Here is a 22,569-nt window from a genome sequence, read left to right as displayed (position 1 = left end):
CACACACTGCTAATCCAAATGAGACCTAGTTTCCATCGAGGGACCAGATGTTTCTGGGCACCCATTGTCACTGCTTTTCCTGAGGGCTGGGCTGTGGCTGCCACTAGGAGAATGCAGCCAGAATGGTTTCCCTTCTGAGATTCGCTGCTCTTCAGACAGGCGGAGAAACTGCTCCTGCCTGCCGGGGCTTATGGAGTCTGGCTCTTGAGAAAAATCTTGCTGGGGCAGGTCCTCTAGCAGTACCGGCACTTTATCGTGAATGACTGGGAACTGAGACTTTGTACAAACCTTACGTGGCAAGTTGGTTTTGACACTCACCATCTTGGCAGATTTGTGGCGTTAATATTGTAGTAGGGGCTTTCTCAGGAAGACCTGGATTTCTGTCCTCAGAGCAGCTGAACAAATGGCTTGGGCCACCTATGGATATGTCCACAAGGAAAAGAGAGAATGTGGGAGGTTTGCAAGGCTGAGTGGTCTTTAGTTTTAACTTGAAAACTGGCAACCCAGACCCAAACTAACTGTGCCAGTTCTTGCTAGGTGGAAAAGAACTCGGTGCCAAAGGCTTTGATGTCACTCCTTTGGTACTTGACCTGATTTCCTGTTTGGAAAAACAGTTTTCTTTCTAATGAGAATGAAAAATTGGGAGGCCTGTTGTACTAGCCTGTTCTCATGCTGTTAATAAAGACATATCCAAGACCAACTAGGTAATTTATAAAGAAAAAGAAGTTTAGCTCTACATGGCTGGGGAGACCTCTCAATCATGGTTGAAGGCAAAGGAGGAGCAAAGTCTCATCTTACATGGTGGCAGGCAAGAGAGCATGTGCAGTGGAACTGCCCTTTATAAAACCATCAGATCTCCTGAGACTTATTCACTTTCACAAAAACAGCATGGGAAAACTGTCCCTGTGATTCAATTACCTCCCACCAGGCCCTTCCCATGACATGTGGGGATTAGGGAAGCTACAATTCAAGATGAGATTTGGGTGAGGACACAGCCAAACCATATCACCTGTAAAAGGCAGTAGAGTTTTATAAAAATATACAGTGACCCACAATTTAGGGACCAACACTATGGACTTTTATCTTGCTCACCAAATTCTTCATAGGATAGAGCTCATTCCCTATGGCCTTAGCATCTTAGGCACCACAGAATCTTCACTGCTTGAAATTCACTTATGAAGTCCAATAAACAACTTTCTTTAAACAAAGAGGCATTTATTCAACTAGAAGTATAAAAAACAAACAAAAATCCACCACCAACTAAAAAAAGGCAGTAAAATCTCAGAACTTCTGTGCAATGCTTCTAATCAGCCTACTTGTTGAATAAACAGAACACCAAACCAACCAAAAGCTATTCAAGTGGCAGGCTGCCCTGGGCAGAGCCCTGCCTACCTGATTATGACTTCCTCAGCGCCAGAGCATGGTGTGATCATGCTGGAAGAAATGAGAGGTGGTTTTGCTCCTTGACTTTCAAACCCTAACCTTGGGAGCCGCTAATCCTAAAGCTGTATTTGGTAGCTGGAGTTATCCAGCCACATCAAGGGGCAAGGGAATGCAAACCCATTCTCAACTTCTTCCTGTGTTTCTAGCAGGGAAGGAAGGCAACGGCTTCAGTCCCTTCACCTACAGGTAACAAGGCAAAGGCCTCCATAACCCAGGAAGACAGGATGTGAAGTTCTTGTTTCTCTTCCCACCTCAAGATGAGTGAGCAGGCTCCTAGAGAAAGACAGTCCTCCTAGCACATGACCCTGAAGCTTCTAGCACCAAAGGCTCTAACTCCTCTTTCCCTCTGTCTGCAGGTAAAGGGGACAGGAGGCAGAAGAGCCCTTTCCTGATTTGTGCCTGAAGAAGGCAATAACAGGCATCTGCTACATGCCCTCATGATTTCTCCCCTCAGCAGGAGAAGGGAAAGGCGAGGGTGCAGACACTCTGGGCAGGTCAGTGCAGTTGGATGAAACCCTCCAGCTCTTCCGGGATGAAGCCCTGGTAGGGGATCTTGTTCTTGTCCAGGGCCCAAACTGTAAGGCATTGCAGGGTCATGTAGTTGAAGGGCTCCGTGGTGCCCCTGGCCAGCAGCTTCTCCTCCAGCAGCTCATAGGCCATCTTCTTGAAGGTGTTGGTGGCATCCGTGTGGGCCCTGCTTCTTGGATCAGGGTTCATGATTGCCGGGCAGTTGTTCCTGGCCGCCATGCACAGCGCAGTGTTGTTGTCAAGGTCCCTGCTGTCTGAGTCAGCCTGCAGTTGAGCAGCACTTTGACCACTTGCAGGGAGGCGAATCTGCCCACATTTGTGGTCCTTATTTGTGGTGTCCTTACCCACAGCCATGTGCAGAGGGGTAAAGCTGTTCTTGTTCCTGGGCGCACACTTGAGCAGACAGTAGATGGTCTGGTGCTTCAGGTGCTCCTGGCTAGGGGTGCATTCCCCTTTCTCCAACAGAGCAGGTGGAGGATGATGTCCGGGGCCTTGGTAAACTGGGCCGCGTCTTCAGGCTCCAGCAGCTGCAGCTCCTTGGGTCCGGGAAACATTCCATTTGCCAGCCCCTTTCGTGAGAACCCCCATGAAATCTGCAAAGCCGATTTGTGTGCCCAAGCTGCCATTGGCCACCGGATCCTGCAGCTCGTAAGGGAAGAGTTCTGCAGAGAGAAAGCTGCAGGCGGTCATGGGGCTCAGAGGCTGGCTCCAGGTTGCCCTGCTGCATGTCCAGGGTGCACTTCCGCAGGCAGGTGAGGAGCTCGAAATTGCCACAGTCCTCCTAAACCGTGCCCCAGTAACGGATGTAATAGGAAGTGTTGGAATCAGAGGGGCAGAGGATTCACTCCCAGATCAACACGGCCTGCATTCGCATCTATCCGGGTGGCTCATCAGAGCTTTCAGCTCCGCGGTGGTGTTGACCTCCCTGGAATAGCCATAGGCCAGGACCAGCTTCTGGGGTTCCGGTTTGGGCAGGTACTCGCCCCACTGCTGACGAAGCTCCTTGGCTCATATCCAGTGTTTAAGGATTCCGAGCAGATCTCGCTTCTTTTCCACATACGTGGCTCCCAGAAATTCCAGTGTTTCCACGGCAGCTTACCGGCTGGTAGGAGAGCAGTTCCTAAGACTCCCGGTTCAGTGGTTCCTCCGGAGGAGCTGCAGCATGGAGCCCCAAGGCTGCGCATACTCCTGGCTAGCAGTGGAGGCCCTTCTTGCGGTACCCTGCCTGGGCCTCTCCCCCGGCGTCCTGCTCCTGGTCGGGCTGCTCCTGGATGAGGAACTCCACGATGCTGGTGTGGCCGGTCACGCTGGCACCAGCAGCGCGGTCCTGCGTTAGCCATCCCATGCGGGTCTGGCACCCCAGCAGCAGGCTCTCCAGGCTGCCGGACGCCGCCCAGTCTTGGAGGGCTGTGTTGCCATTGGCACTGCGCGGTTCACCTGGGCGTCCTGCTCCAGCAGGTAGCAGGTGATCTCTCGGTGACATTCGTAGCACGAGATCACGACACACACGTGGCCGTGCCGGAGGCCACCTCCGGGTCGGTCTGGTTCTTGCCAGTGGCCGCGGGCGCAGGCGGCGCGCAGGGGCTTGGAGTTGGTGCGCCTGGTGCAGTTCGCCGAGGCCCCGCGGCTTAGCGGGCTCCGCACCACGTCCAGGTGGCCGGCGGCAGAGGCGGCCCACAGCGGCGGCGTGCCCTAGATCATCTCGCCGTCGAAGTGCCCCGAGCTGCCAGCCTCCACCCTCGCGCCGCCCCAGTCCACCAGGTACCCCACCACGTCCAGGTGACCGAAGCAGGCTGGGGGCGCACTCCACTTTCTCCAGCAAGTAGAGCAGGTGGATGAGCAGCGGCGTCCCCTGCGCCGGCCACCATGCCTGTCAGCTCGTCCAGCTCCTCTGGGGCTGCGGCCTGTGAACGGCTTCTGGAGCAGCTGCAGCTTGCCGTCGAGGGCGGCCTGGTACACCGCGGGGCGGAGGTCCGTGGTCTGGGCGCCCGGGGACTCGGAGACGCAGATTCAAGCCTCGACTGGCCGGCGGGCTGCAACCATCACCGTCTCCCCTGCCGCCATCTGAGGTGATCCCCGAACCATTTCATCTATACATATGCACTATATATATCTCTTAGAGAACCAAATCCTTAAAAAAATAACCAAAATATCATTATCACATCGAAAAATATAGTTTCTTAATAATACCAAACATCTAGTGTTCACATTTCCTAAATTGTCTTACACATGGTTTTTCTAGTGTGTACGTTTGAATTGAAATCCAAATAAGAAAGAAACGTTGCTGTTGGCTGATGTGTCTATACATTTTCCCTTTCACTTCTTTCCCTTGAGAGTCTTTTGCAGAAGAAACTGGGTTGAAGAAATCTCAGTGTCAGGATCTTGCTGAGTGTGTCAGTTATAAAGATTACTGATAAAAAGACTTCAGTGTCAGGTGGATTTCAGTGGGTGCCTTCTCATCAAGCTTTGCTTTGAGGATGTGAGGTGAGGAAGAAAGCCCCTTCACAGGGACCTTCTCTCTTTGGTCAGAACTGGCCTCCATTGTGGAAAGAGGCGAAAAAGTGATTTCAAGTGCTTTTGAGTGTTAATCCCAATGTCCAATTACAAAATCTGTGACTTATCTAGGAATTACCTTTAAGTGCATCATACTTATATGAGTAAAGTATATAAAAGAAACATTAAAAAATTGGAGGTAAATCATGTTCATGGATGGGATAATTTAATATTTTAAATATCTAAGGCAGTTGCAGTTGAATTAAAATCCCAGTAAACTTTTTTTTTGTGTTTGCATCTTCACTAGCTGATTTCCAGATGAATATTGATGAATAAATGTCTATGAATAGCCAAGCTAATTTAGAAAGTGAGGAGTAATAAGGGGGAAAATTATCTGAGTTTAAGTTATTATTCAAAGCAATAGAAATCAAAAAATACACATAAATACACTTAGTATTTGATCTTTGGAAAATAAATGAGTTACTTAATAAATAGTGATGGGAGACTTGGACAGAATATAAAGTATGGAATCGGAGGAAAACTTAAGTTAGATAAGCAGGTAAATTTAAAAAATTAAATTTGAAAGGTAACACTGTAAAGCCAATAGAAGAAAATGCAGATATTATTCTTTGTGATTGGGGATGTAGAAAGATTCTAAAATAAATCCATCAGATAGAGTGACCTTGGACCATAAATAAATAAATAAATAAATCTTTCAAGTATAAACTGCAAAGAGAAAAATTTATATATTTCATTACATCAAAATGAACTACCTGGCTACTCTCAGCTTCTAGAGTCTGGAAAGGTGGCATTTTAGCTTTCCATTCAGTGCTTAATAAAGGATAATAAAGGATACCACATACAAAATTTAGGAATGGGGTTTCAGTTGGAGAAAATGAAAAAACTTAGAATAGGTGACAGTTTGAGAGAAGATCTATAGCATATTTATCATCAACAAAGAATTAATATTTAGAATAACAAATTATTGTAAGTAAGCAAGGAAAAAACAATATAAAGTATCAAGGATTATGATTAAGACCTATCCTAATGGCTAAAAAATGACATGCAAGGATGAATTGTTTAGCTTCGTTCTAATCAACAAAATATAACTTAAAGCTCTGAGACACTGCTTACCGAAGCACAAAAAAGAGAACATTGGCTATCAAATGCTGGTGGGACTGTGGGGAGATGAGAAATCCCGTGTACTGCTGGGAGAAATGGACTGGTATGGTCACCTTAGAAAGCAATAAAGCAGTACTTAGTGGAATTGACTCATTACTCTGTAGACCCTAAACACTACAGAAATTCTCACAAGCATGCACCAGAGATATTTATGAAGATGTTTATCACAGCATTATTTGTGGTAGCAAAGAACCAGCAGATAATTAGGCTAAATTTACATTATACAGCAGTCACAAGAAATGAACAAAGTAGATATCTAGCAACATGGATAGATCTCAAAAACATAATTTTTGTAGTCTAGCACTATTTATGTAAATTACATGAACACAAATAGTCATGTTGATATTTTAAAGACATTCACACACACACGGATAAATAAAAATATTGAAGGTGGGTTGAAGGTACAAATATTAAATACTTTAGGTTGGGAGCCTGTGGAGGGGAAGAGAAATTGGATTGTATAGGATGGAGATAAAAATAAAATAAGAAACAAAGATAATGTGCCATGAATTGATGGCATGATTAATCTCATTCTGCCCAATTGACATGCCTACACTAAACGAACTTACAAATCCACCAACTTTTCTTGAGAAATAGGAAGATTTGACCACCTAAGTTCTGGTATGGTGGAAGCCAGGAGGTGAGACAGATGTGGAACAATGGCTTTACAGCTCCCCTCCCCTTTGTCTATCACCAGTCAATGGAAGACATTTGTATTGGTCTCTGGTTTCCATAAGCATTTGTATTAAGGCCTCTGCTCTACGGAGGTGTGAAAACTTTGTTCCAGAGTAGGTGGAACTTTGTCTCAGGAGTAGGTGATGTCATGGGCATGAACCAGCTTTGTAAGCCTAAAGGGGTGAATTTGTTTACCCTAAAAGCTGTTGCTGTGCCTTTAAGTTTCCTGGGCTGAGAACCCAAAAGACAGAGCCACTCAGACATTTTATAGGCATTGAAGTCAATATTCACCCTAGGCAGGACTCCCCCTGGAGATCCAAATAGATGATGGGAAGTAATTCTAAACGAAGTCCGCAAGGAAACTTTTATAAGAGTGTAATATCTACTCCCATCATGAATAATTCAGTTAAAAGAGCAGAGCTCACCTCTTTTTCCCTTTGACTGTTCTACTGTTTCGAAATGATCAAACTTTCAGTCTCTGATTAAAGTTTTCAGTTTACCCCACTGAAAATGTGCCAATGAATTCTGACTCCTGAAGACCCTTGTCAGAAAGCTTTCCCAATCATGACCTTGCTTGATTAAAATGCTAAGGATGTTCTATTTTAGAATAGGTAACAACTCAAGACCGCATTCAAAAAAGACTCTTTGGGATGGAGTAAGAGACATAAACTCAAAACAGCTTTAAAAAAGGTATTTTCTTTTTGAAAGAAAAGTGTTTGTTTGTAAACCATAGATAAATAAGTTTAGTTACTACATTCATCACTGATATGTAATAGGTGGAAAAAATTAAGAGAGCTTCAATAAAAGTTCTTACTTAGGACAAAGAGACAGTCAAAGCAAACACAGAACCTTCCATACACTGGTCATCTGTAGAGAATACGTATTACATTCCATAGGGCAGTATTAGGAAGAACAGTGAATATAATGGACTTCACCTTATTGAATAGCTTCTTTGTTAACGGGGACTGAGAGCCAAGGATCATTTTGTGCTAATATTTTTTTAATACTGTACTTGATAATGTAAAAAAAATCAACAAAATGGGTCTGCATTTGGCTATGTGTAGCTGTGTTCAATTATGGACTTGTGCCATGTTAGGGGAACCATTTTCTGAATTTCAACCCACTTTGTTGCCACGCATGAGAGCAGTGACACCAATATGCACTGGAGGTCAACATGCTTTGCAATAAACACTCACCATCATGTCAATCCTGGTGAGTACCAGTTACCCTACATAGATAGCTGAAGGACTGAATTTGAAAGCCTACTCTTACGTTACTAAAAACATATGGCTTCTAACATGAGGCAGTTTATTGCCAATGGTGGTGGAGAATGATATAAAATGCAGACAAGCAACCAGATTTCAGGACTATATACTATCATTCCCCAAAATGAATCAGCTCTCGCTTGAGGAGAGTGACTGCTTAACCTGGGCAGGAAAAGCAAGATAGATCTGGAACATCTTAGCTGAATGGGAGTGATGATGGTACTTTCAGAAATTTCTGGGGTAGTGTTAAGGGGTAAAAAGAGGTCCTTATAAAAATGAAGAAACGGTGACAAACGAAAGTCAACTATTACCACAATGTGGAACAAGCTGAATTTAAACAGAAGCCTTGGTTTCATAAACACACACACACACACACACACACACACACACAAACACAACAACAACAACAAAAAAACAGGTGTCTTGGAGTGTGCTAAGAGGCCATGAAAAGGCAATTGTATTAAACACAACATGCATTTTCATTTGAAGAAAATATAATATATGGAATTAGTGATATTGTGAGAATTATACTAAAACCGCTATTGGGAAAAAGTTTGTGTACATTTGCTTAATAATTAACATCAAAATCTCAGATATCCAGCTTTAGATCTGCCCTTTCCCACTCTCCTTATGAAAGTTTTCATGAGGTAGCAGGTAACTCCGATCTGACATTACAGCCTCCACACTTGTGTTGGCCATAACCTGATAGTTAGCAGCTTCCCCTACTTATTCTTCATTGACAAGGAAGCTGACTTTGAGTTAATGAGCTCAGAGAAATAACTACCCTCCTCCGATATAGCAGCAAAGAGACAAGAGCTACTATAAAAAGGGCTAAGCTCCTTTGGTCAAGCAGAGTTTTTTGCATAGCATGTCATAGCTATTCTGTCTGGTTACTATCCTGAGGTACATCTCTTCCCCTCCATCTTTTCTCCAAGAATGATGGCTGTAGGAGACAGAGAGAGAGAGAGAGAGAGAGAGAGAGAGAGAGAGAGAGAGAGAGAGTGTGTGTGTGTGTGCAGAAAGCACAGACAAATCATACTGCATATGGTGCCAGCCACATTCATCCTAAGGTTGAGTATTCCAGTTGAAGGAATTATCCTGCCACTGGACTAATGGTAGATAGTTGCTGCTACTTTCATTTTTATCCACTAGACCCATTAAATATGACTTTTATTGGCCATTATTTTTCTTGAGATCTGATGTTGAGGGCTTAATATAGGTAGAGCATTCGAATAGATTGCCTTTAATATAACTATTTAATTTAGGAGTCATCCTCAATAATTTGGAAAGAAATAGTGCACCCTCTAGTGAACGTTTTAAGGACTAGCATAGACCGCTTGCAAAACAGGTTGGAATGGGTCAGTTAATGGGGAGCAACATTACACATCCTTGGCACCTTTTACTCTGTAGCTTACTGGTTGCCATCTTTGTGGTAACATGAGGAGTCTGAAGGACTAACTACAGGACCAGAAGATGAAGGGAGTGTGTGTCTACAATGTGGTAGAGTAAATGCTGCTTCACTCTACTGCCTTTTGTAGAGTGTTGGGAAAAATGGGGCAACGTTTTGCGGGGAATTTAGAGAGACACTCTCACAGAAAAGAAAATCAGAGCATCTGTGTATCATGACATGGAAATATAAAAACATAAAAAAACCGTGATGGTGAATTTGAAAAATTCTTTTAATTCTCATTAGGCTAAAGTCACTTGACATATGGAGAATTGGCCACGTTGTAAAAAGCAGGAAGAAATTTTGTTCGTGAAATTTTATGATTTTTGTCTTCACTGATCTTAGTCAATTAACTTCTGGAAGACTGTGGAATGGCAATATTTCCATGGAATGAGATAGAAAGTATTATGGGTAAAAGTGGCAGTATGGCTACATAATATCCTAAAAACCATTACTAGTAGGGATTATTCTATTTTTTAATTTTTTGAAGTAATGTTTCTTTTGACAATGCACATATCAAATTTTTTAAAAATTCAGACAGATGTAATATATATGAACCAGGTTAAAAATTGTGCTCCAAAGGTGACAAAAATAGTATCAGTTGTTAGAAATAATAAACCCCATGTATATAATTTGAATTATTTGATTTGCAATGTGTGTTTATTTATATTTTGAAACTAGTAAAGGCCATTTTTCTTTCTTCTTGCGTGATATTTCTGATGGGCTTGCCAGTGACTTGTTATTTTTGAAATCGTGAAATACATGGTTACTTGCTCCAAACATCCAAACAAAAATCCACATAAATTTGGTTCATTAGGAAAGGTTTTGACTATATATGCTTTGTAATTTATTTGGTTTTCTCTTAAAGCAAAATGTAAGATTAAACAGAATTCTATGCTATGATGTTAAACATATAATTATATAGTATTTTTAAACAATCAAGTGCTTTATATAAATTATATATAATAACTTTTAAAGAAACGTTAATTTGAGAGTGATTTCTGTGGCTTTGCCAGGAATGCACTGAGAAAGGGTACTAAAGAGGGAGTGTGCTCAGAAATCGAGATAGCCAGAGATTCTTTTTACTCAAAGATACATAGACACTCACCAGTTACCCCAGAGACATAGAAGTGAAAACCTCATTAGACCATGGTAAAAGTTGGCTCAAATCTTCTCTAGGGTGAGAGGGAGAAAAGCACATGGGGGATAGATAGAAATGTTGACAAAGTTCCAAATGAAATTAAATAAACTGGCCCTTTGAAACCAGAATCACACATTAAATTATGTGTTTTGGTTTCATTTGGACATTTCCACACAGACTGATTGCTTTTCATTTAATGGAACTCTTTTTTGGTGGAGGGGGTGAATTTAAACTGTGAAATTGTATATACACGCTGGTAAGCTACAGCTTCACTAACCACACAATGCTAAATTTTGTGGCATGGGGGCATGGAGCTATACAGCCCAGTGACTCTCAGAATTAGTGTGCATACATGTTACATGGAAAGACTGTCACAGACGTCTAGGTATCAAGCCCAGGGTTTCTGATTCAGAAGTTCTGGTAGTGGGATGAGAAGGTGGCATTTCAAACAAGAACTCCAAACCCCAGTGACTTGGAAGCAACTGGTCTAGGGATTATCACTGAGAGAAACACCAGCTAAACTGAGGTCAATAATGCAGATGTTGCAACCATTTCTAAATGAATTTATTGAGAGAAGTTCAGCGATAGTTATTTTTGAGGAGTCTGTGTGTGCTTTGGAAAAATTGGGAGGTGGGCCAATAGTAACTGAAATATAATAGCACTGGTTTGAAAATCTGAATGCATTACAGACTGCAGGTTCTTCAGGGCACATGCTGGAGCCAGGACAACTCCTCAGCTCCACTCCGCATTCTTGCAGCCAGGCTTCCACTCCTGCTTCTTCCTCTGCTGAGGATGCTCTTTTTATACTTCTGACTTCATCTCATCAGTCAGACTCTGCTATCTTGTCACCTCTCAGGAGTCTTCCCTGACACCATCAATAAACTTCCGTTCCCAACCACTACCCTTCTCCTTTCCCTACTTCATCTTTCCTTATGGCACTTACAATTTGCTGAAATAATATTATTGATCTGTTTATTTTTTAGTGTCTCTTCCTTGGGGCTAAACCCCAGGAGGTCAGGGATTTTGTTCGTTTCATACATAGCTGTATATCCAGCACCTAGAATTAGGTAGTGAAAGAAACCAATTTTTTTCCAATAAAAATTTAACTAGTTTTGTGGCCTATTTTCCAGGGGCTTGTTCTCCAGTATGGAAGAATACACTGACTCCCTGAACAAGTCCGTTCTTGAACCTTGGGGAGTACAGCATTATGCTTATTTGTCCCAATGATTGAGAAACTTACTTTGATGTTGTCTTTTACTCTTGATGGCTATTACTTTTCTTTAGAAAACTTGAGGTCGGTAATAGACACAATGTATTTTTCACTATCTTTAATATAATAGGTTAAAGAGTAATGAATGAATATGACATATCTTGAAGTGAGGTGTGTGTATTTAGCACTCATCTGAGTGTCACCACACCGTGGTGGAGGATGGATGGGATTAGGAGAGAATATTTGTCAATGCTCATTCCTGAAAGCAGCTCATGCCAAGTATTTCAATACAAGGCATCCAATATGGGAAACTAGTTACAGCAGTGAAAGAAGATCCAAAATGGCAGGAAGGGAAAAAAGAGCAGCCCCATCATTAGCCACAGCAGGAATTCCCCACCAGCTTTAGAATGGAGGAAAGAGGGAAGAGGGAGGTCCTATGGCCAAAGTCCAGAGGTGCTAGAAGCACAGACAAAGAGGCAGTCTAGAAGAATCTGGAAGGCCTGGAGGATGTACAGCCACTTCTGAAGATGCCTCCAAAACAAAGAGGTAGGTGAAGAAATGCCCTGGCCTCTTCCTTTTTCCACCCTCAAATATTCTGACAGTTTTCCCATTGTCTGAACCCCACTACAAGGCAGTAGGAAATGGAATTTGCAACGATCAGCCCTGTCCACTAGAAGAGATTAGAGAAAGGACTGAATAGGTCTGAGAGCACACAAGGACAGAAGGAATTCAGAGAAGTACAACTGATAGAATTGTTGTGGGTCAGGTTTGTGCTGGATATGAATTATTCTAACTGCATGGTGTGAAGCTTACTGTGTGATGTAAAATTTCCCAAGATTCTGCTATAAAGCTGCCTTATTTGCATGAGTCCAAAAATGGCAGGCTGGAAAGGTGACTGTAAGTTAGAAAACGGTTACATAAATGATCAGCCATCCACACGGGCCTGTTTTGGATTTACTACCATTATTTTTTATTGTATTATTTTAGTGCTACTATTTTAGTGCATCAAACCTTGTTTTCCTGTGGGCTCTTTGGCTCCCTTACTGTCATCTCAAGTCATTTCTGTAATCGTTCAAACACTTTTAGTTATTAAGAAAGGTGAATTTCAAATATTAGACCTAACCTTGTTCATCCTTTGTTCCTCTTCCCATGAATGCAGGTGGATTTAAAGCTCTTGCAGCTGGGAAGGGGCAAACATTGGGATATTCATTCTCTCACCTCCTTTCCTGCACTTGGACTCCTGGTGTTGAGGGGACAAGGAAAGTGAAGGAGAGAGACTTCACACATATCTGCGGGTTTTTTTTCTCCTATTGCTCATCTCTGAGTCCAGATGGGGCTGTCAGTTTCCTCAGAGTGGCAGGCTGTCCTGGGTGGTGGGGTGTATATTTGACTCTTTGGAAGGGCCATTCCCTTCAGATGCTCTGGCAAAGGACCAGGAACTGAGCTTGTGTCTTTCTCACCTATAGCCCCTACAACAAGTTATCCAGATTAACTTATTGCTGCTAGGGCTGCCTCACCCAGAAGTGGTTCTCTTGAAGGGGCCAGTACAATAAATGGCTGAATCCCCACCACCTTTTACAGCGTTTGCTTGATCATCCATAGGAAATCAATGAATGTTTACATGTCAAATGGTGGGAACGCAGTCCAGCTAGGTTCTCTCTCTGCACCAAGACTACTTTTCTGCCCATTTCTTGGGGGAAACAGGCACTCTGTGAGGACAGAGGTTCAGCATTTTTTACACGAAAGATAATTGAAAGTCTCGAGCACAGTGGCTTAGATGCCCCCAATATCACAGGAATGGGGCAGGGGGTTGATTGAATGGTCCTATCCCCAAAGACAGGGGAGGAGGAAGGGATGGTTTGCTACTTCACAAATTATGCATCTGTATTCTCCCAACCTGCGGCAAACTTGCATCCCTTCTCTATTCCTTTGGTAGTTTTATTTTAATACAGATTCTTCTCCAAAAGTCTCATAGAACATCAAATTGGCCTGACAGCAGATGACTCTCTGAACTCAGAATGTGGATATCTTGGTTTTGGTCTGTGTGCTCTGGTAGAGAATTCCAGGAAAACAGGGCAGGTCTACCTACCTTTTCAAAATCAAACAGGTCATAAGTAAAATGGAATATTTGGAAGCCATTAATAACATTTTAAAATAATTTTTTAATTTATTAACTTATTCATTTTAACTATTTATTGAGCATTTAACAATTGCTGGGGATTTAGCTGGTCATTGAGGGTAAAATGAGCAATGCATGGTTGCTGCCTTGAGAAGCCTCCAGATGGATAAATGGATAAATAACAGGCCCTAATTGTGGAACATGTATTCAAGGCCAGGTGGTTTGTCAACTTAGTTTAACTTCTCATAGTTCTGCTGCAAAGTGAGAATTATTATCACCAATACACTAATGAGGAAATGGTTATAAAGGTGATATAACTAATAGAGTTTAGATAACTTAACCAGGACTGCTCAGGAGTTGGTAATCTTGACTAAGTGTTGGTCATGGGACCACCAATGCACCTTATTTCCTCAGGGGCCCTCACTTTCCTCAGAGTCCAGTGTCTCTTTGCTTTTAGAAGATTCCAGAAACTAGTGATGATCAGGGTTTGTGACTTAGTTTTACTGATTTTGGGAGGAGGGTTAGGCATGTGTGTGGAATGGAGTGATCAATAGTATGAAGATCTTGACAGAAAATGATCAATGGTGAAATTGTTTAGTTCCTGCGGACAGGACTAGGTAACTCATAGCTAAAACTCCAAGAGGTGGAAAAGTCTAAGGACAGAGTTAAACTTCTCAAATTTGAAAATCCTATAAACTTTAAAGTATTTGATTTTGTAAACTTGTATCCTAAAATAGCATTCAATTCTGTCATAAATTAACTCAATTTGAAGTCAAGAATAAGTAAAGCAGACTTAAAAAAAACAAAAGAGCTTATCTTTCCAAAGCAATTACCCTCTCAATTCAGAAGATATAAGGAAAGCAGATAAAAATACTTTAAACATTTTATTCACCTGAATTAGCAATATTAATTGAGGATAATGGCTCTTTTGTGGAGCCACAAAGGCAACTCTTTACTCAAATATACGCACAAACACACACACACTAACTTCTTATAGACAGAGATGATGTTATCTAACTCAGTAAGATGTCATAATATTCTGCTAAGAATATAGGCACTGTCCACGTAGCACAGTATTTTTGATTGTTTAAATTGAGTCTAACACACATTCAGAGAAGTGTAAACATTATGTTTTTCTTTTTTTTCAAAATGAACGTACCCATGTAAATAGCCAGGTCAAAAAACAACCAAGAGCTTGAAATAAATGAAATCAATATTTGCTCTTTTGTATCTGGCTTCCTTCACTAGGGATTATGTTTATGAGATTTATGTTCACCGTTGTGTATAGTTATGTATATTCCTTCTGAATAGTTTCAATGAGGAGTCTAACTACATAGTATTCTATTATCTGAATGTACCACAGTTTATTTTTCATTCCTGATGGACATTTGGGTGTTTTCCAGTTTTGGGCTATTATAAAAAGTGCTCCTATGAACATTCACTCTGTATCTTTTGCTGAACATATGCATACACATCTTTTGTGTATATAGGGTCATAAGATAGGCATATGTTCAGCATTAGTAAATACTGCCAGATAGTTTTCCAACATGTTTGCATCAATTTTCACTCCCCCCATCAGTATATGAGAGTTAAGGTTTTTCTACAGTCTTGCCAACACTGGATGTTTCTTTCTTTGCATTTTGCTTTTAATTTGCATAGTCGTGATGCCTAATCACGTGGTGTACCTTAAGTGCTTAAGCAATTTTCTCCATTTTCCATCAAGTTGCCTTTTTCTTATTAGTTTGCAGTTCTTGATATATTTTGGATGCAAATTCTATATTGGGTAAATATATTGCAAATATAGTGGGTTGTCTTTTCATTCTCAATAATGTCTTTTGATGAACAGAGTTCTGTTTTGGTGAAGTCCCATTTATAATCTTTTCTTTATGATAGCTCTGTTTGGAACACTTTGTGTGCCATGAAAACGTCCTCTAACATTTTCTTCTAAAACTTTTATTGCTTTAATGTTTAAAATTATATGTGCAATCTACTTAGAACTGTTTTTTAATGGTTTGAGAATTTTGTTTTCCATATGGATATTCAGTGAACTAAATCTGGTAGCACAACTAAGAGAATATTTAATGCTTTTTAATTTGTATAATCGTACTATTGTTACATAGAATAAATTGTATCCCACATTATTCTGTAAGTATTCAAGTAGTTAAATTTATGGAGTCTGTATCAAATACTATACTTACATATATATATATATATATATATATATAGTAGATTAGAGATAGTGAATCCGGAAACCTTCAATATTTAAGCATATTGACTCAAATAAATTAACATTCATTATTTGCCATAACACTTTATAGAAATGTGCAGAAAACATATGAAGCAATTTGAAGAAAATAGTTTATATCATATAAGAAAAACCAGACAAAGTTGGGCAGAAGTGTACTTTTTCTGGGGGGTTTAATTAGAAAAGGAAGAGAGGGGACAGTAACAAACAGTGCTAAATAGAAAACATTTGCATGAAATTGTGATTTTGAAAAATTCTTATTCAGTAACAAGAACATCTTTTTCTACTCTGCGGACACTCTATCTACTTCACTATGAAGAGAGTGAAAAGGAAACCTGCGGGATGGAAGAGCATCCATTGCCAGTGCTCGGCTGGAATGAGATCACCTGCAGGCCTAGCACCCAGATCATGATTCCTTGTATGGTCTTTCACTAAAAGCAGAGTGGGCTCTCTAGAACAAAGCCATTATTAGCTCTTGAGTCAGGAAAAGCAAGACAGTCCCAGACTATCTCATGGTGAGAGGCAAAGATGGCTTGAGAGATATCTGGAGTAAAACAGAAATGGTGTTCAAAATTGAACACCATTCTCTCAAATTGTAAGAATTCTCTACTATAGTTTTTAATCAACACCATAGTTACTCCACTCCTTGAACTCAGACGACATTTTGTTCTTTAGAAGGCTTTATTTCTTTCTCCACTAGCTTAATTGAGATGTAGTTGAGAAATTAAAAAAAATATATACTCAGAGTGTGCAATGTGACGTTTTGATATACCTAACATTGTGTAATGATTTCCAAAATCAAACTAATCAACATGCTCATCACCACGCATACTATTTTTTGGAGGTGTGTTTGTGGTTAGGACACTTAAGATCTACTCCTGGCTGGGCACGGTGGCTCACGCCTGTAATCCCAGCACTTTGGGAGGCTGAACCAGGCAGATCACAAGGTCAGGAGTTCGAGACCAGCCTGGCCAATATGGTAAAACCCTGTCTCTACTAAAAATACAAAAATTAGCCGGGCGTGGTGGTGGGCACCTGTAGTCCCAGCTACTTGGGAGGCTGAGGCAGGAGAATCACTTGAACCTGGGAGGCAGAGGTTGCAGTGAGCCAAGATGGGGCCACTGCATTCCAGCCTGGGCGACAGAGTGAGACTCTGTTTCAAAAAAAAACTATTCCTTTAGCAAATTTCAAGTAAATAATACAATATTAAGCAGTCACCACACTAACCATTAGATTTGCAGAACTTATCCATCTGTTATACCTGAAAGTTCAGACCTTTTGACCAGCATTTTCCGACTCCCCTCATACAACACAGATGAACCTGGAGGACACTGTGCTAAGTGAAATAATCTAGACACATAAAGACTAATACTGTACAATTTTCTTTATATGTGGACCCTAAAAAGTCAAGCTCATAGAGAGTAAAATGGTGGTTGCTAGAGGGGTTTCTGAAGGGAGGGATTCTTCTGCAGTGAGGCAGATCTTGCCTATTAGCAGAATGGGAATTTAATGTGTAATTCTAGTTTACCATCACGTAAGGCCTACCACAAACTTGGTTTAATTTTACTTATGTATTTTATTTTATTTTTAGACATTCTGTGCCCGGGCTGGAGTGCAACGGCACAATCATAGCTCACCGCAGACTCCACACACTGGGCTCAAGCAATCCTCCTGCCTTAGCTTCTCAAGTAGCTGGGACTACAGGCATGAGGCACTATGTCCAGCCCTGTTTAATTTTCTAGTAGGAATTAGGCTCCACATTGAGATGACTTCTTTGATTATTTAGGAACAAGGCAGGGTCTCTGACTGGTGAATGAACGGGAAATGCTCTACAAGGTATTAACAGGCCAGTTTAGTGTACTTTCCTAAGAATGGAAACTACAAATATCTCATTAAGAAATGTAAACTGTTGACATAATTTTAATCCACAACATTATTTGAATTGTCTAGTTAAAGATTATTTTGAGAAAACAATTAACTGTGGCAATTCTAATTAAATTCCTTTGCTGTATATATTGGAAAGATACATAAAGCATAGATAATAAAAGAACAGCATTGGAAAGTTTCAAAATATATATTTTTAAGAAAAGCTAAAATAAGAGTCAAATTGAATTTGTTTGGATTTAGATTTTTAGTATATTTTTGTTCAGAATTTTCTACTTTAAATAAATAGAGATGATTTTAAACTGATTAACATAATGGAACCACCAAAATACTTCAAATTCTGTCACTAAACTGGAATTTAATCTGTGTTTCCCTAAGTAAAATAAAGCCATACAACTTTTGATAATGAGACTGGTACTTCCTAGAGGAGTAAATAAGCCAGGGAGAAGTAATTCCCACCTCTGCTCTAAGAGTCTTAGCATGTGGCATACTAAGGAGAGAAGACCAGGCCTTGATGGACAGGAGAGAGTGGGAGATGGGAACTCTACTGAGTCTTGGTCACCAGGAGCAATGCTGTCTTTAATCTACTACCTGAATTGGCTGTGTAATTTCTGGTACCCCGTGCAAAATGAAAACGTTGGTCCCCTTATATGTAAAACAAGAAAAAAATGCCTTTAAAATTCCAAAATATTAGGCTTTTCCTGTATTCCATGGACTCTCTCTCATCTTCTCATGGTGGTTTTTATTATTTAATGTCCTAAATAAAATAAACTATTACCATAAATTTTACCATTCATCTTTATAAGGTACAATTGCCCATTTTAAATGCAAATGCAAAAGCATTTAACTTGTATGCAGAATCACTGAAATTATGTAATTTGTATTTTGTACATGTATATGTATTTTCTTCCCAGAACAGTGCAAAACCTGCTTAAAATAACCCAAATGTTTTTATTTTACTTCTTGAGATGTGCACAGTATGGGTTACCCTGCCTTTTTCTTTCTTTTCCTTTCCTTCTATGTCATCACTTTCAGTATGAGTACTTGATTAATACAGGAAAGTGATACAAGTAAGAAAGAATATGATAGTTTCTTAGTCATGAATGTTCTACAACATCATTGCTTCCTTCCTGAGTTCTGGGTTGAATGAAAAATGTAGCTATTAATACCCCATTTACTCAGTTGTAGAGAGAACACATTCATCCTGCACTTTCAGTGTTGCTGGACTTCCATGCATTGCTGGTCCACTGAAACTTTACACTCATGAGACTCTTGAATGCTATATGAAAATAGGGCAGCAGGTATGCCCTAAATACAGACTGTGTGTAGCTCCGCTGCTCATACTTCATTGTCTTATCAGATTTCACTTACAAAAAATTCAAATACAGTATCATTAAGAATCCAAAGATGGTGACAGAACATGAAACCAAGTGCAGGGCTCTTCTGCACATGGCTTCCTGTACAATTGTACTGGTTAAAAGCCATGGAATCAGTCTTGCCTGCAACAGTCAATTTGTTCAGATAGCACCTCAAGATTTACACGATTTCTCCTTAGAGTAGCAGGCCTTCCAGGGCATGAGGCTCAGTTAAGGGGAGTCCCAAGAGGAAACACTCATACTGCATTTAGCACTTACTCTTTCACCCCAGTGGTCAATTCCTACACTACCCGAATGATCTGCCCAGACCACAGTCCAGACTGTGCAATCAGTTGTCACAATGTCTGGAAGTGGGTGGGACATGTTAAAGATTCCCAGGAGATTTCAAAGTGCAGATAAGGTTAAGAACCAGTACTTCACTGCTACTCCTTCTTGTTACTGAAAATATGACCCCTAGACCAGTAACATCCCCATCAATCACCTGGCAGCTTGCCAGGAATACAGAACCTCAGGCCCCACACCTACCATGTCAGGTCAGAATTTGCATTTTCATCTGCAATTAAACTTTGAAAAGCATGACTGCAGCTGGATGGGCCACTTGTAACACCTAAAAGTTGACTGTTTAGGTTCTTCTATAAACACCAGTTATTAGCCCTGGTTGTACATTGAAATGATCTGTTTTATTCTAGCACCTAAGTACATGAATACATTACATTTATTTTTATGTTTAATAATTGTTTATCAGAATTGTACAATTGAATTTTAACCAATTGTGCTTTACTAATAACAAATATAATTAAGATTTATTCTAATGCTTAGAAACTTATAATCATAAAATTAAAATATGTTTTCATGTTTTAACCTACATCTGAAATTTGGCTACATAGAAATATAATGTGTGACCAAAATCCTATGAATATATTAAAGCAGGAATTAAATTATGGTAATAAAAAGTATATGAGAAAGTAGCTTGGAGATATGAGATAAAGGAGAAAATGAATGCAAAAATTTTGACTGTTAAAGATGGACATGTTTATGTATTTTTTTAAGTGGCTAATGATAGATATCAAATCCTGATGGTTTTTTCAGTTCATTAGATACATGTAAATGAGTAATATAACAGTTTTATTTTAAGACATCAAAATGTTAATATTTGAAATATGCCAACAATTAAATTGCTTCTAAGTGTTTAAATTTATGATGAAAATATTAGGCAACAATGTTTTATTTCAGTGTCAATATTTATAATATATCAGGGATTACATCACTTGCAACAATTATAATTTCTGATGAAAAATATTAAATGCCAGTATGTGAGAGGTACATAATTTTTCAAAGTTTTACAGATGTAAAATAATTTGAAGACCACTGAGATACATGGCAGGACCTAAGAATCTCATGGGCATCTTTGCATTTCTCAGTCCTGTAGCCTCCCTGGGGTCCACTTAACAGCACACATTCATTTTCTATTATCCTACGCATCACTCCGAGAGGAACATGAAGGACAATTCTTCTGCTGAGTCTGCTGGGTAGCCTACACTTTTCCTTTTCATAGTGAGTCTGCTTAAACCTGGGCATGGCCTGAGTTGTTGAACGATCACAGACTTACTTGTTATTGTATTCCCTCTTTGGCAGTGCACAGTGCAGTTTAATAGCCTAGTGAGTCCCTTGTCAAATGGATTTTGGGATATTCAGTTATCTAATAATCAAGTTCAGCCAAGACTTTGAATCTGTATTCTGTACTTAGAGTTTCCCTTTCTTAATACTAAGCTTGTGGGCTGTGCCATTCACAAAATAGGGAAAGAAAACCACAGGCTGGAGTGGGGAGAATTATTCAACTCAGAGTCCTAGTTGAATGCAACTCACAAATTTAACTTTTATTTTTATTGAGTTATTTATTCATCAAAGTAATGTCAGCACATTGTTTTCGAATCAAAGAATTACCCAAAAGCTCTTATTAAGAAGACTTTTCCCTCTCTATCTCTCAATGGAAGCTGAGGCATTGACTCTTACAAGATATCCTTTTTATCTTCTTCTGCCAACCAATACAATCACAACTCAAATTTTCGTTAATATTTTTGTTGCATTATCATGAATATACTGAATATACAAACTTGTTCACTGATGAGTCAGAATGCTAGTTTAAAAATAATTTTCACTTGGAAGCTGAACAGTACTCCTGCTCTGTCCTCTAGCATTCAGTGTTGCGCATGAAAAGTGCTGCTATTATCATCCTGATACCAAAACCTGGCAGAGATACAATACAAAAAGAAAACTTCAGGCCAGTATCCCTGATGAACATCAATGAAAAAACCTTCAATAAAGTATTGGCAAACTGAACCCAACAGCACATCATAAAGCTTATCCACCATGTTCAAGTAGGCTTCATCCCTGGGATGCGAGGCTGGCTCAACATACACAAATCAATAAATGTAATTCATCACATAAACAGAACTAAAGGCACAAACCAGATGATTATCTCAATAGACAGAAAAGGCCTTCAATAAAATCCAACATTCCTTCATGTTAAAAATGCTCAATAAACCAGGTATTGAAGAAACATACATCAAAATAATAAAAGCCATTTATGACAAACCCACAGCCATAATCACACTGAATGGGCAAAAGCTGGAGGCATGCTCCTTGAAAACGGGCACAAGACAAGGATGCCCTCTCTCACCACTCTTATTTTATTTATTTATTTATTTATTTTTTTTTTGAGACGGAGTTTCACTCTTGTTACCCATGCTGGAGTGCAATGGCGCGATCTCGGCTCACCGAAACCTCCGCCTCCTGGGTTCAGGCAATTCTCCTGCCTCAGCCTCCCGAGTAGCTGGGACTACAGACACGCGCCACCATGCCCAGCTAATTTTTTGTAGTTTTAGTAGAGACGGGGTTTCACCATGTTGGCCAGGATGGTCTCGATCTCTTGACCTTGTGATCCACCCGCCTCCGCCTCCCAAAGTCCTAGGATTACAGGCTTGAGCCACCGCGCCCGGCCTCTCACCACTCTTATTAAGCACAGTGTTAGAAGTTCTGGCCAGGGCAACCAGGCAAGAGAAAGGAACACAGGGTATTCAAATAGGAAGAGAGGAGGTCGAATTGTCTTTGTTTGCAGATGACATAATCCTATATCTAGAAAACCCCATTGTCTCAGTCTAAAAGATTCTTAAGCTCATAAATTACTTTAGCAAGGCCTCAGGATACAAAATCAATGTGCAAAAATAATGAGCATTTCTATACACCAACAATAGACAAGCAGAGAGCCAAATCATAAATGAAGTCCCATTCACAATTGCTACGAAGAGAATAAAATACCCAGGAATACAGATAACAAAGAAAGTGAAGGAGCTCTTCGAGGAGAATTACAAACCATGGCTCAAGGTAATCAGAGAGGACACAAACAGATGGAAAAACATTCAATGCTTATGAATAGGAAGAATCAATATCATGAAAATGGCCATAGTGTCCATACAATTCTATTGAATCTATAGATTCAATTCTACTTCCATTAAACTACCACTGATATTCTTCAAGGAATTAGAAAAAAAACCATTTTAA

At 40.2% G+C, this 22,569-nt stretch overlaps 1 pseudogene; it reads right to left on the bottom strand.

Moving 5' to 3' along the window:
* Positions 1-1,867: 1,867 nt before the first annotated feature.
* Positions 1,868-5,276, bottom strand: LOC116548998 (annotated as a pseudogene).
* Between the last annotated feature and the right edge of the window lie 17,293 nt (positions 5,277-22,569).

The sequence above is a fragment of the Sapajus apella genome, unplaced genomic scaffold, assembly GCF_009761245.1.
Source record: "Sapajus apella isolate SASKATOON/1434 unplaced genomic scaffold, GSC_monkey_1.0 scaffold6, whole genome shotgun sequence".
In the NCBI taxonomy this organism is placed as follows: Eukaryota; Metazoa; Chordata; class Mammalia; order Primates; family Cebidae; genus Sapajus; species Sapajus apella.
The sequence above is the reverse complement of the archived record's forward strand: the minus strand, read 5'-3'. Positions and strand labels throughout refer to the sequence as shown.